Source organism: Sus scrofa, chromosome 6 (assembly GCF_000003025.6).
Source record: "Sus scrofa isolate TJ Tabasco breed Duroc chromosome 6, Sscrofa11.1, whole genome shotgun sequence".
NCBI classification, from domain to species: Eukaryota; Metazoa; Chordata; class Mammalia; order Artiodactyla; family Suidae; genus Sus; species Sus scrofa.
Genome location: NC_010448.4, coordinates 119,311,360 through 119,325,134, shown reverse-complemented (window position 1 = coordinate 119,325,134; position 13,775 = coordinate 119,311,360). Strand labels below are relative to the sequence as shown.

General features: G+C 40.1%; 1 protein-coding gene across 1 annotated transcript in view; it reads right to left on the bottom strand.

Moving 5' to 3' along the window:
* Positions 1-13,775, bottom strand: part of GALNT1 (polypeptide N-acetylgalactosaminyltransferase 1) — a 198,006-nt gene that overhangs the window by 168,767 nt on the left and 15,464 nt on the right. The gene's annotated exons all lie outside the window — the stretch shown is intronic.

The following is a 13,775-nucleotide window of genomic DNA, read 5'->3' as shown; positions in this document are numbered from 1 at the left end:
CTCCTTTCAGAATTCTGGCCTCTAGAATCATAAGAAAATAAACTTACCTCGTTTTAAGCCACTAACTTGTGGCAATTTTTACCGTAGCTATGGGAAACTAAATGTGTGCATACAAATTACAAGTATATACATATATGCATACACACATATATATGCTTATAGTTAGGTTTTGTTTTTTGTTTTTTGTTTTTGTCTTTTTAGGGCTGCACCATGGCATATGGAAGTTAACAGGTTAGGGGTCAAATCAGAGCTGTGGCTGTGGCCTACACCACAGCCACAGCAGCTCAGGATCTAAGTCACATCGGTGACCTACACCACAGCTCATAGCACTGTCAGATCCTTAACCTACTGGGCAAGGCCAGGGATCAAACTCATGTTCTCACGGATACTAGTCAGGTTCATTACCACTGAGCCACAATGGGAACTCCCTATATGCTTACAGATTTTGAAATAAATAATAAATTTAATTCTATTGGAATTGTTAGCTATTGTCAGGAAGGAAATGAAACAGAGAGAGACAGGGATGGAAACTAGCTGACGGAAGGTTCCTTGTCCTATGGTTTTGGCTTTGGAACCCCCCCCCCCCCACACACACACTGCTTTGTTCACTTAACAATAGATCCTGGCGATCACTCCAGAACATTTGATAAAAATGCCCCTCATTCATTTTAAAGCTCCACAGTATTCCACGGCATGAATGTATGATATATTATTCATTCCAGTTCCCTCTAGATTAAAAATTGGATTGTTTTCAAGCTCTTGCTATCTATTACAAACAGTACTGAAGTGAAGTGCTCTATGCTTACAATATTTCATATTTTGGTCAGTATATCTGTGTGGAAAATCTTAGAAGAGGATTGCTATGTCAAAAGGTAACTGAATACGTGCTTTTGATGGGTATTCTGAATTCCAATTTCAACGAGGAATGTATGAATGTGTCAGTTTTTCCATGGCCTCATCAATAGAGTCTCTCTTCCATTAGTTGGATTTTTTGACAGAAAGAAATCTGACAGGAAGAAAAGTTATCATGGCTTTAACTGGTAATTCTGTGATTATAAAATTGAACATCTTTTCAAATGTTTAAGAGCATTAAGCATATTAAAGCATTTCTCTTTCTTGAACTGTCTTCACATCTCTGGCCCATCTTTTCTACAGGGTTATTGGTTATTTTTTCCTTTAATATTTTAGAGTGAACTTACTTTTGAGAGAGAAAATAAACAAACGCATTAGATAAGTAAGATGAATTTGGCTTGTGATAAATTCTGGGAAGGGAATGAATAGACTGAGAGAGGACAGAGTGAAGGTGGGGGAGGATGGGGTAGTGAGCTCAAGAGAAGCCTACTGGAGGAGGCAAATTTTTCGGATGAAATAAAGAGAAGCAAGTAAGTGAAGAGTAGTTGAGTTTTGAGGTCAGTTTGTGAAGGATCCAGGAAGGGAGAACATCACATGCCAAAGTCTCGAATTAAGAAAGAATCTTAGGAGCTCCCGTCGTGGCTCAAAAGAAAAGAATCTGACTAGCATCCATGAGGATGCCGGTTTGATCCCTGCCCTTGCTCAGTGGATTAAGGATCCAGCATTGCTGTGAACTGTGGTGTAGGTCACAGACATGGCTTGGATCCCACATTGCTGTGGCTGTGGCATAGGCCAGCAGCTACAGCTCCGAATCGACCCCTGGTCTGGGAACCTCCATATGCCATGGGTGTAGCCCTAAAAAAGACACACACAAAAAAGAAAGAATCTTAAATGCTCAAGGAATAAATGGAAAAACAGATTGGTTAGCTTTAGAATAGCATCACCCTTGGGGAAAGTAGATGGAAGGAGGATAAGGGGGGATTCTGAGGTTCTGAGGGTTTTTTGTTTATTTTGGGGGGGTGCTGGTTATATATCTTTGTTCATTTGGTGAGAATTCATCAAGGTAGATACTTCTGATAGATGTTTGTTATGTATTCACAAGTCAGTTTAAAAAATTACCAGAGAAGAAGCTGAGGGAGGAGTTCCCATTGTGGCTCAGCAGTAAAAAACCCGACTGGTATCCATGAGGATGTGGGTTCGATCCCTGGCCTTGCTCAGTGGGTTAAGGATCTGACACTGTTGTGAGCTGTGGTGTAGGTTGCAGACACAGCTCAGATTCTGCATTGCTGTGGCTGTGGTGTAGGCTAGCAGCTATGGCTCCAAATGACCCCTAGCCTGGGAACTTCCATATGCCTAGGGCGTGGCCCTCAAAAAAAAAAAGAAAGAAAGAAAAAAGAAGGAGCTGAAGGAGACAGAAAGAGGCCCCAGTGAAGCAAAAACCTACTGGAATGAAGGAAGAGAGGAGAAAGGAGATGGAAGCCGAGGGAAGGACTCAGGTGATGCGGGCCTTTGGAAACCAGGTGAGGAGTTTAGTTTTCTTTTCAAGAAGGATAAGAGGTCACTGACAGTTTTCAAACAACAGATTGGCATGTGGCTAGTAATACAGAACAGAAAAATCAGGGCACCAATTCTATGTAAACCTTTGGTTTTCAAAAGATAGACTTTGGTCCTTTGTTGTGATCACTGCCTCCACAAACTCCTTCCCTGGGGACATGACACCTGAATAAAATAGTGAGAAGGGTTCCTTGAATGTTTTAAGAAAATAGATTTCTCCACTTTTCAGTATGTGCAGCTCTACATGTGCTGTGAGATCCCCTGACTACAGGACAAATGGTATAAATCCTGGACTGTGAGGTGCAGGTCCAGTGGTGTGCTCCATGTGGAAGGAGAAGAGCAATGGTGTTAAAACTGCACCCCCATAATGAGAAAAGGGAAACTTAATTTTGATATCATTTCTAATGGGAAGAAAAGTGAATATGCCCTTTTTTTTGGGGGGGAGACTTTCATGTTTCTCTATTTCTTAAATTTATATTCAATAAAATTGGCATGTGTATGTATAGTTCTGAGTTTTAACACTTCTATAGATTCTTGTAATCACCAAAACAATCAGGATACAAATAGTTCCATTACCCCTGAAAACTTGCTCTGTTGCTCCTTTGTAGTCAAACCTCTCCCCTACCCCTGACTTGTTGCAACCAGTCTTCTCTTCCTGCAGTTGGCTTGATTCTAAAATGGCCTCCATGACCCTTATACCCTATATCATCCCCCTGATCTTGGGTGTGGGTATGACCTGTGATATGGCCAAGGTGATAGGATCTTGGTCACCTTCTTGGTTAGATTGTTACACGGCAAAGGTCACCCCCATGATTACACTATATTATATAAGAGTCTGTCTTGGCAGACTGGAGCAAGAGACACTCTTCTGCTGGCCTTGAAGAAGAAAACTATCATGCATGACTGCCTAGGAGAAGGCACATGTGACAGGAAACCCCAGGAGCTGAGGATAGCTTCCAGCCAACAGCTAGTAAGGAGCCAGTGCCCTCAGTCAGAGCTGCAAATGAATTCTGCTAACAACCGGAATGAGCTCCAAAGTGAATGCTTCCCTAGTTGAACCTTCAGATAAGGACACACCTTGACTGACGCATTGATTTCAGCCTTGTGAGACTCTGAGTGTAAGACCCCGCTAACCTGAGCTCTGACTCCTGACCCACAGAACTGTGATAATAGTTATGTGTTGTTCAAAGCCACGAAGTTTGTGGACATTTATTATAAAGCAGTAGAAAACCAATACACTTCCCTATAATGTTGCCATTTCCGGATATTGTATAAATGAAATAATACAATATGTAAACTATATAATTCACATAGCATAGTACCTTTGTCATCATTCTTTTTATTGCTAAATGCATTCTGTTACATAAGGCACCACAGTTACTTTATCATTTACCCGTTAAGGATATTTGAGTTATTTCCTATTTTTGGCAATTATGAATAGAGTTGTAAACATTCTTCTTCTTCTCCTTCTCCTTCTTCTCCTTCTTCTTCCCCTCCTCCTCCTCCCCCCTTCCCCTCCCTTCCTCCTCCTCCTTCTTCTAGCATACCTTGGCTTATGGAAGTTCCCAGGCAAAAGGTCAAATTGGACCTATACCACAGCCACAGCAACACCAGATCTGAGCCACATCTGTGACCTACACCACAACTGTGGCAACACTAGATCCTTAACCCACTGAGTGAGGCCAGGGATTGAACCCACATCCTTACAGACACTCTGTAGGGTTCTTGCAACCACTTTTCTCTTCCTGTAGTTGGCTTCCACTGAGCCACAGTAGGAACTACTATTCTACACATTTGTGTACAGGTATTTGTGTGAACATAATTTTTTATTTATTTGGGGTAAATATGATTGCTTGGAATATGATTGTTTGGTCATAAAGCAGATGTATATTTAACTTTATTAAAAAACTCACAAACTGTTTTCCAAGTGGCCATACCATTTTGTATTCCCACTAGCAAAGAATGAGAGCTCCAGTTATTCTTATTATCACTAGCACTTAGCATTATCTTTCTTTTTTTCAAAGCTGTCCAAATAAGTGTGCAGTGGTTTCTTGCTGTGGTTTTAATTTGCATTTTCTTAATGCTTGAACACTTTATATGTGCTTATTTGCCATCTTTACCTTCTCTTTGGTCAGTTCAAGGCTTTTGCTCATTTTTTATTGGGGTGTTCTAGTCAAGCCTTTCACCGTTGTGATACTGGCTATGGTGTTTTGTTTGTTTGTTTGCCTTTTATCAGTTTAAATAATTTGCCTTCTATTCCTACTTTGCTCAGTTTTTTTCATGAAAGGATATTGAGCTATTTTGAAATAATTTTTCTGCATTAACTGATATAATTGTGTGTGGTTTTTCTTCTTTAGTCTGTTAATATGGCAGATTATGTTAATTGATTTTAAACCACACTTGCATTCTTAGAAAACACCCCACTTGGTTGTGGTGAATTATTCTTTTTATTTATTGCTGGAATCAACTTGCTAATATTTTATTGAGGTTTGTTATATCTATGTTAATGATGGATGATGGGCTATAATTTTTTTATTGATTCAAGAATGAATCAGGTGTGCATATTCAATTTTATAGTATTGCTTTCTTAAGTTGCCCCTTTCACCATGTTCTCTGTGACATTTTCTGGCCCCTAGGGAGCTCTCCTGGTTTTCTGGCTGGAAAGTTGGAGTTGGAGTTTCCCCACTCTAGGGCATATTTTTTGACCATGTCTACCTCCAAAATCAAGTAGCAGGAGAATAGATAGAAATTAAAATCTATGCAAATTATTCCTATGCTCTTGGAACCAGAGTCCCCTTGGTCAGAGAGACAGATTCTCTTCCCTCAGAGTTTTAGGTGTCTGTCAGCTGCTGCCACCATTGCTGTCACCATCACCATCATAGGGTTGCCTGGAGGGTTAGGTGGCGATGACGGAAATAACTAAAAATATGGGGGATTTTCCCCATTGTCTCTGACCTCAATGAGTCTCCTTTTACTTCTCAAACAAGAGAAAGTTTCTCTTAGAGCTCTTTCTTGCCACCCCTGGTACACAGTCCTGGGTTTCATTGCTTTTGATTACAGACCAAAGGACACTGGAATAAGAAAAGATACAAGAAACTCACCCCAAACTTATCTTATTTGGAGTTTTAGATTCATTCTGCAAGTTTCCTATTATGACTTTTTTCTCCAAAATCCTTAATAGCACCTCCATGTTTTTTTTCTGTCATTTTTAGTTGTATGTATTGGAAGTAGGAGAGTAAAGTGTGCTTATGTCACTTTAACCAAACCAGAATGGAAAATGGCTTTTGATATATAGTAATTTATCTACAGAGTGGTTTAATCTGTTGTGATCCTTCCATTAACTGAAACATATCCATCTTGGGGGAATTCTCTTTAAGAGATTTTAGCCACCTTCACAATTTTTGTGCCAAGATTTTCTCCCTGGGATATTTGTATATTCTGTGTGACCAAAGGGAAATTTGGTCCATGTTCTTGGTCTTTGGAGGTGAGAGTGGATTTTTCAAAATCTCCAAAACATTCCTGAAATTCAACATGAAACAAGGGCTGCACATGTAAGTAGTCCAAGAGAATTCTAGATTCAGGATCTTTTCTGCATGCACACTAAGCTATCTGAGTTGGATTTGGAAAACCACAAAGGAGGTAAAGAGAGGGACTCTGGGGCAATCTCTGGAGTGGGCTATAGGCAAGAGTTCTTGGAAACAAAAGCAGCCTGTGAGAGGACCTCAAATTCTAAATCCTACTCCCTTGTCTTCTAAAGATATATTTATGTGTATTTGAGGCTGAAACCATGAAACAGGTTTCCAAATGTGCATGATACTCCCACGACCAAGTTCTAGAAACCAGCAAAGTCAGCATCTTCTGGGTCTGTCAGTCTAAGGACTATGTGCTGTTCCACACTTAGACAAATCACAAAGGCATCTTTCAATCCTTGAACTAGACTTGGGATAGATTAAATTTACATAGTAGCTTCCCACTCACACATATATATTGACTCTCTTCAAGCAAACTCTATCAAATCATCCTTTTCCCCACTCTCAGATGCAATTTCAGGCAGATCCATAGCTTTTCCCAGTCACATTTAGGTATTAAAATGTCTAGTCCAGTCTAATATCAAAACATGTTTCAATCAATGAATGCATCGTCCAGGTAGAAAATCAATAAGGTAACACTAGCCTTATATGAAATATTAAATCAGATGGATCCAATAGATATAAAAAGGACATTCCATCCAAAAGCAGCATAATACATATTCTTTTCAAGGGCACATGGAGCAATCTCCAGAAGAGATCACATGCTAGACCACAAAACAAGTCTCAGTAAATGTAATAAGATTGAAACCATATCAAGAATATCTTCCAACCACAATATATGAGACTAGAAATGAACTATAAGAAAAGAACACAAGCAGCATGCTACTACACAACCAATGGGTCACTGAAGAAATCAAAGCAGAAAATAAAAAAAATAACTGGAGACAAATAAAAAGGGAAACACAATAATCCAAAATCTATGGAATGGAGCAAAAGCAGTTCCAAGAGAGAAGTTTATAGTGATGCAAGTATACCTCAGGAAAGAAGAAAAATCTCAAACAACCTAACCTTACACCTAAAGGAACTAGAAAAAGAAGAATAAACAAAATCCAAAGTAAGTAGAAGGAAAGGAATCAAAGATAAGAGAAAAAATAAATGTAATAGAGCCTAAAAATAATAGAAAAGATCAATGAAACTGAGATCTGGTTCTTTGTAAAAATAAACAAGTTGATATACTATTTGCCAGAGTCATTAAGAAAAAAGAGAGGGCCTAAATAAATAAAATTAGAAATGAAGAAGTTACAATTGACACCATAAAAAATACAAAAGATCCTAAGAGACTGTTATAAATAATCATAAGCCAATAAAATAGATAACATAGAATAAATGGACACATTCCCAGAAATGTATAATCTTCCAATACTGAATCAGGAAGAAATAGAAATATGAACGAACCGATTACCAGTAATGAAACTGAATCAGTAATAATAATAATAATAAAACCTCCCAAACAAAAAAACCAGGACCAGACACTTTCACAGGTGAATTCTACCAAACATTTAAATAAAAGTTAACTCCTATCCTTCTCAAACTATTCAAAAAATTGAAGAGGAAAGAGTTCTTCTGAACTTATTCTATGAGATCAGCATCACCCTGACACCAAAAGCAGACAAAGACAACACACACACACACACACATACACACACACAATCACAGTCCAATATCCTTGATGGACATAGATGAAAAAAATCCCTAAAAAAATGTTAGCAAGCCAAATTTAACAACATATTAAAAGAATCATACACATGATCAAGTGAGATTTGTTCTAGGAATTCAAGGATGGTGCAATATCCACAAGTCAAATAATGTGATACACAACATCAAAAAATTGAACAACAAAAAAAATTTTGAACATCTCAATAGATACAGAAAAAGCTTTTGACAAAATTCAACATCAATTTATGGTAAAAATTCTCAACAAATTGAGTATAGAAGGAACACACCTCAACATAATAAGAGCCTGGAGTTCCTGTCATGGCTCAGTGGTTAACGAATCTGACTAGGAACCATGAGGTTGTGGGTTCGATCCCTGGTCTTGCTCAGTGGGTTAAGGATCCGGCGTTGCCATGAGCTGTGCTGTAGATCACAGATGTGGCTCGGATCCTGTGTTGCCATGGCTCTGGCGTAGGCTGGTGGCTACAGCGCCAATTAGACCCCTAGCCTGGGAACCTCCATATGCCACGGCAGCAGCCCAAGAAATGGCAAGAAGACAAAAAACAAAAACAAACAAACAAACAAACAAAAAACATAATAAGAGCCATATATGACAAACCCAGAGTTAACATCATACTCAATTATAAAAATCTGAAAACATTTTCTGTAAAATCAGGAGCAAGAGAGGGATGCTCACTCTTGCTACTTTTATTCAGCATAATATTGGAAGACTCAGCCACAACAATCATACAAGAAAAATAAATAAAAGTAATTCAAGTTAGAAAGGGAGAAGTAAAACTGTTGCTGTTTGCAGATGATGTGGTACTATATACAGAAAATCTGAAAGACACCACCAAAATATATTTGAAGTATTAAATGAATTCAGCAAAGTTGCAGGATACAAAATTAATATACAGAAATCTTTTGCATTTCTATACATTAATAACAAATTATTGGAAAAAAATAAAGAAAACAATCCCATTTACAATTGTACCAAAAAGAATAAAATACCTAGGAACAAATATAAGCAAGGAGTTAAAATGCCTGTACTTGGAAAACTTCAAGATGTTGATCAAAGAAATTGTAGAAGACATAAATGGAAAGATATAGCATATTCATTGATTGGAAGAATTAATATTGTGAAAATGACCATACTACCCAAAGTGAACTACAGATTCAATGTGATCTCTATCAAAATATTTTGGGCATTTTTTCACAAAGCTAGAGCAAATAATTCTAAAATCTAGATGGAAACAAAGAGATCCCAAATAAGCCCAAACATTTTTGAGAAAGAATAAAGCTGGAGGTGTCATGCTCCCTGATTTCAAACTATAGGACAAAGCTAAAGTCATAAACAACAGTATAGTACTGGCACAAAAAGACATACAGATTAATGCAACAGAATAGAGAGCCCAGAAATGAACCTACAATTCTTTGGGCAATTAATCTATGACAAAGTAGGCAAGGATATACAATGGGGAAAAGACAGTCTCTTCAATAATTGATGTCAGGAAAACTGGGCCGCTGCATGTAAAAGAGTCAAGTTGGACTACTTTCTCACTCTACATTACAAAAATAAACTCAAAATGTATGAAAGGCTAAATATAAGACATGAAACCTTAAAACTCTTAGGAGAAAACATAGGTGGAGCACTCTTTTTTGTTGTTGTTGTTGTTATTATTGTTGCTATTTCTTGGGCCGCTCCTGCAGCATATGGAGGTTCCCAGGCTAGGGGTTGAATCGGAGCTGTAGCCACCGGCCTACGCCAGAGCCACAGCAACACGGGATCCGAGCCGCGTCTGCAACCTACACCACAGCTCACGGCAACGCCGGATCGTTAACCCACTGAGCAAGGGCAGGGATCGAACCCGCAACCTCATGGTTCCTAGTCGGATTCGTTAACCACTGCGCCACGACGGGAACTCCCGGAGCACTCTTTAACATTGGTCTTAGCAATGTGTTTTTGGATACGTCTCCTTAGGCAAGGGAAATGAAAACAAAAATAAACAAGTGGTACTATATCAAACTAAAAAGCTTTTGCAGAGGGAAGGAAACTATCAATGAAATGAAAATGTTGCTTACTGATTGGGAGAAGGTATGTGCAAATGATATACCTGATAAGGGGTTAGTATCCAAAATATACGGAGAACTCATACAACTCAACATAAAAAACAACAACAACAACAACAACAACGAGATTAAAAAGTGGGCAGAGGACCTGCATAGATATTTTTCCAAAGAAGACACAGACGGCCATCAGGCACATGAGAAGATTTCAATATCACTAATTAAGGAAATGCAAACCAAAACCACAATGAGATATCACCTCACAATCTATCATCAAAAGACCACAAATGACAACAGATGGTGAGGATGTGGAAAAAGGGGACCTTTGTGCAATGTTGGTGGGACTGTAAATAGGTATAGCCACTATGGAAAACACTGTAGAGTTCCTGCCAAGAACTAAAAATAGAAATACCATAGAATATAGCAATTCCACTTTGGTGTGTTTTTTCAAAGAATACAAAAACACTAATTCTAAAAGATACCTGCGCCCGTATGTTCATTGCAGTATTATTTACAATAGCCAAGATTAAGGAGTTCCTGTTGTAGCTCAGTGGGTTAAGAATCTGACTAGTATCCATGAGGATGCAGGTTTGATCCCTGGCCTTGCTCAGTGGGTTAAGGATCTGGCATTGCCTTGAGCTGAGGCATAGGTCACAGAGGTGGCTCAGATCTGGCATGGCTGTGGTTGTGGTATAGGCCAGTCACTGTAGCTCTGATTCAACCCCTAGCCTGGGAACTTCCATCCGCTGTAGGTGTGCCCCTAAAAGGGGGGGGGGACATAAATTTATTTTTTTAAAAAAAGCTTAAGCTAAGCAACTTAAGTGTCCATTGCTAGACAAATGGATAAAGAAGATGATAGACAGATAGATAGATAGATAGACAGACAGACAGACAGACAATGGAATATTATTTAGCCCTAAAAAAGAATGAGATATTGCCATTTGTTACAACATTGATGGACTTAGAGGGTATTTTGCTAAGTGAGGTAAGTCAAAGAGAAATACAGTATGCTTTCATTTACATGCGGAATCTAAAAGACCAAAATAAAAAATGAACCAACATAAAAATATAGAAGGAGACTCAAAGATACAGAAAACAAAAGGTGGTTGCCAGAGAAGAGGGAGGTAGGGGATAAAAAGAAAAGCAAAGAAGACCAAAAAATGATAACTATGTGAGGTAATGAATGCTAATTAGCTTGATTGTGGGGATCCCTTCACAATGTGTATTTATAGGAAACCATCACATTGTACACCTTAAATACATATAATTTTTGTCAATTATACCTCAACAAACCTGAAAAAGAAAAAATACTACCTTTCACCTGGATTAAGCTCCTCTCTTGGTTAAGAACATCCTTGGCTAGGAGACGTGCAGTGGGTGAGGATAGGTGCAGATGACCAGTTTTTCCTTCCTTGTCTCCCCTTCTTCTTCCCTTCTAATACCCCATCCTGCCTCTAGCTTCTCCAAGGTTGGCTCAAGGAGAGAGAAAGATAAGGAGAAGAAAAAAGTTCTTCCTAGATTTGAACTACTGTCATCTGGTTTTGGTACCTTCTGTGTGACTGATGTTCAAATGCTAATTTCCCCCTCATAGTTGTCCACTATGGGTTCACCAGGATCCCCCCCAACAGTAGCTTTTTGTCCTGGACTGTGTGCTTCCCCCATCTGGCTACTTATAACGCCTTCTTGGCTCCTATGTCTTCCCCACACAGACCCTCTATTGGGTTATCTCATTCCTCTGGGCAGAGTCCTACTCAAGACCATGCAGTTGGCTGTCTCAGTCAAGTTCACGGCTGACCCGTGAGACATGCCTTCCTTTGCCTCTGGAAGTGCAGCTGGCTTCCCTTCTTCCTCCACCATCAAGAGCTTGAACTACACACTGTCTCACCTTTAGAGTTTTCTTAAACATTAGCTGACCACCTTTCAACAGACATGTGCCGAATTCTCTGCTCCATTCCCTGCTACCTCTGCCTGGAAAACAACTGCCAAAGAAGGGGCCCGCATTAATTTTACTTGATCTTATCTCCATCTTTCTCATACATCCTAAAAGGGGATCTTGGTCTAGTGGTTGCTTTTATAGGTATAGCCTTTTAGTATGTACAGCACTGCTGATGTGGCCCCTGTTGTTATTGATGTCAGGAAATGTCTCATTCCCCATCTTCTTATTCACTCAAATTAAGAATCTTCTGTGTGACATGTTTTTCAAGTTGAAGGTTCAAAGCTGGGACCCAACTCTACATTCTTGGGTCCTGTTAAACTAGCTCAAGTCGAACCCTCATCTGTGTGTGCTCAGCCTTCTTTTCTGGGCCTGAGCAAGGACCTGGTTTTTTTCTTGGGTATCTTGTCCTGCTCCCAGTTCTTGGCCTGCCTAACACATATTCCAGCTGCAGCAGGCAAAGGAGGAGGGGACAGGACCCTGAAAGCAGTTAGTTCACAGTTCCTTGGCTAGGTCAGTTTCCACCTGACAATGCCAGGATGTCACGCCTATAACAGCATCTAATGAGCCTTGGTGCCTTAGCTTCTCCCTACCACTTGTATTCTAAATTTTAGAGTGTTCAGACCATGATTTACAGCTTGGTTACCAGCTGTGTCACCTGATTATGTGGTAACCTTGGTACCTGCTTCTTGAAGGTAGCTTTGAATCTTGATGGGGCCTCGGAGAATAGTAACTGGAATACGGCAGTTACTCTTTACAGAGTGTGCTCTGAGAACTACTTTAGGCCCTTTTATGGGCATTAGCCCTTTTGTTTCCCCCAATAACTTTGAAAAATAGACCACTGAGATTTGAAGAGGGTAAGGAACCTGCCCAAGCCCACAGAGTGCAGCTAATTCATTAAGAGAATTGAGAATAACACTCAATTCTGCCTGCCTTCAGAGGACATAGGACAGAGGACATCTCCTTTGCACCAGATTTGGGACCTTCTGCTCAATAAGGGCTTGGAAAGGATGCTGAGTTCTGGGTGTTCTTGTGGCTATTTTCACAAGCTCTCACCGACCCTTGTGGGCTGGACAATTTCCTCAGGGTAAGTTTCTAATTTGCTCTGGCCTTCCCTCTGGGGCACGAGTGGTCCCACTTGAACCACTTCCCTGCTCAGTATTCACAATTCAGCTCTTGTCAACGCCTCTGCATAAGTACAAAGTTAACTTATCCACACGTCACTAAGTAAGCCAGGTATGCTCCATGGAGAAAACTGTACTGATGTATTTGGAATTAGCTCAGTTGATGACACTGTATCTAAAATTATTCCAAATACAACAACATAGTTGGTATAAAAGAGATATGGCTGCTTAAAAACATTTAAAGATGCTGGAGAGTCTGGAGATGGAGTTTTGTGCAAACTGGCAGCAGCAAGTGGGGAAGGACAAGATGTAGAATGAAGATTTCCTATGAAAGAAACGTAGTGTAGAAATGACTTTGCTGACAAGTCTTGGTAGCCGCAGGTTGCCATGGTAACACAGGAAAGCCAATCTGAATTAGGAGGAAGTTTCTATAGGTTGGACTTTACCAGAGGGAGAGGAGAGCTTTTGTGGGAAGGGGGAGGGGAGAGAAGGAGAAAGGGAAGTGTTAGGCTGAGCAGAGAGGGAGTCTGGAGGGAGGGATGTGGCTCAAGAGGAAAGGGAGGGATGAGCTGGGAACCACATCTTGGTAGGAGGCCATCTCTCTAGTGTTTTATTTTTTAAAAAGTTCTGTAACTAAGACCAGAAAAGGCTGGGGCTGGCCTGGCAGGTGAATTGGTTCCCTGTATCTCAGATCCAGTAACTCCCTCACTTGGCCAGCAATGACACCAGCTGGGATAGGAGCGCCACGGAGCCTTGCAGATTCTCCCTAAGTCACCGCAGCCTGGAGCTGCCCTGGTGTCACCTAACCGCTGGCTGACACTTCTGGAAGGCTCCCATTCAGAAGCCGCCTGGAGGAAACAGGTCAGTCTCTCTTATTTGTTTGGAGCTTTAGAAAAGATAAACCAAACAAGAAGTAAAGTGCTGTGTAAGAAGCACTCCAATCTTCTAAGAGCAAAAAAAGCAGAAGGCTAGTTACCACCCAAATAGGAGTGGGGCTGCAGG